A 2,191-nucleotide genomic window follows, 5' to 3' on the forward strand; every position below is an offset into this window, starting at 1 on the left:
GAGCAGGGCCAGTGCCAGAGACACGAATGAGAGCACTAGCAACTTGAATTACTGTGGTTTGGTGTCAGATATCTTGAAAGTCAGCTTTAGGCGGTTTGAGATGTTTTTGTTGGATGTGAAGTGGTTCAAGGTGATTACTTATGGTTGCAATGCAATGATACGTAGAGATGGAAACAAGCTTGTGCAGATAGATTCTACAAAGGTTTGGACAAATGCGAGTGACACGTTTGATCTCCCCGAACATTGCAAGCAAGTGGTCTCTGTACCGGACCCTCGAGAGCGACAATGGTGGTTTGTGGTTCAGGTTGCTCCAAGAAATAAACAAGTATTTGAAGGGCAAGAGCTCCTGGAGGAAAGTCGGCCAGACGACGTAGATACTATCATGACATTAAATGAGATGGACGAAGGTATGGTAGAGGAAGCGGACAGATATACAAGGGATGATGTAGACGAGGCAGATATGACACTTGTAGATGAAGATGCAATGGATGAAGACAATCTGCCAGAATGAGTTGGCAGAGTTATGCAGTTAGAGATATACGATGATATGGTGCAAGATTTTATCGATGATGCCTCACTAGTCGAGGCCTGTAAGTGTTTGTGTGAAAACATTGATTTAAAATTAAGCTCTTTCTTAATTTAAATAAAGGTGATCTCACGCTTTCTTTTACTTTCTTTGTGCAGGACTTTAGTATGGCAGACCAATATCCAGATCCCGCATCTATGAGTGCGGATGCATTTATGGGCTTCATCACACAGATGACGCCCAGTCAGATGGCAGATGCATCTCAGTATTGGGTAGCCACAGGTACCACGCCTCTGGGCTTCACACCCGAGGGTCCGACGCCTATGGAGGGGGGACGCCTATGGGAACGATGCCTACGAGGTCTCCCATCATGGCCGCTTTGACACCTAGGGGTACGGCAGAGGCGGGTACGTCATCATCTCTGCAGCACAAGCGCACTCGCCGATCTCGGCAATCGTCACGTGGAGGTGGTGGTTGCTGTGGAGAAGGGTCCACAGATGCTTTGACCCCTCCTCGCTCACGACCCCCGTCCTACCCAGACACACCTCTCGACACACCTCTTAGCACACCTCGGACACCTTGGGGGGCACACGATCCTAGTGCCTCCAAGGTCTATACTGTACAGACAAATGGACAGGTTAACATGGATAGAGTCGGGACTGAGATGAGATAGCGGGTTCTCCAGCTCGCGGAGCTGTAGTTTTTGACCAGCATTATGATGCCTTGGCCTGATCAGGATTACAACAAAGTCAATTGTATAGTGGAGACCATCATGAGAGAATATCAGCCTGCTTGGGTTCATAGGAGCTTCCGAGGAGATGGATCAAGGGTGTTGCACGAGACATCGTAAAACATCGTCGAGATGCAGCAACAGATCAAGGAGGATGAGCAGACAGCGAATACGCGGTTCAGACAACAGCATTAGGCCGCGGAGGTATGACAGATGACCAGGGGCACATCTCATCTTGGCAACGGACGCTTTGACACCTTTCGATATGAGTTTGTGAGTTTCCAATCCAATCCTAGCTATGGCGTTTTCTTTTAAACTGATGAATCATGTATTCTAATTACTTTGGTTTCTGTATAAACGTAGAATCTTGCAATGCATGGAGCCCCGACACGCAGGAGGAGACAGATGGATATCAGAGAGGCACTTATGAAGTATTGAATGATCTTGTTGCCGCAGGAGAGCCTGTAGACTGGGAGGCGTTAAAGTCTCGCTGATCAATTGAGGTGAGACGTTAATATGTGTGAGTTGATTTAATTAATTAAGTATATGTGAAGTAATATCATACTAATTTTGTGACTTGTCCTTTTATGTGCAGGTTGTGACATGGAGTCATCAATGGATTTCTATATATGTTTTGTGAGACACATACACATCTCTGTGTCTCTTTCTTCTATAGACATGGTTATGGTTATTGTTTTGTTTATGGTTATGGTTATCGTTATGGTTTTGATCAATATGGTTATGGTTATGTTTTAATTTGGTTATGGTTTTGCACAAAGTTCGTTATATATGAAGTTCGTTATGGTTATGGTTTTGCACAAAGTTCGTTTCATTTCTTCCATCAAGTTGTGCCTTAAATCTCATGTGAGATCCTACATGGATATCATGTAGGAGGCGTATACATATGGTTTTTTTTGAAAAGTTTATTTCAAAAC

At 44.7% G+C, this 2,191-nt stretch overlaps 1 pseudogene; it reads left to right on the forward strand.

Annotated features, from left to right (window-relative positions):
* Window positions 1-566: 566 nt before the first annotated feature.
* LOC147444116 (uncharacterized) lies at window positions 567-1,858 on the forward strand (annotated as a pseudogene).
* Window positions 1,859-2,191: the final 333 nt, after the last annotated feature.

Source organism: Adiantum capillus-veneris, chromosome 13 (assembly GCF_014529385.1).
Source record: "Adiantum capillus-veneris isolate H3 chromosome 13, ASM1452938v2, whole genome shotgun sequence".
Lineage (NCBI taxonomy): Eukaryota > Viridiplantae > Streptophyta > Polypodiopsida > Polypodiales > Pteridaceae > Adiantum > Adiantum capillus-veneris.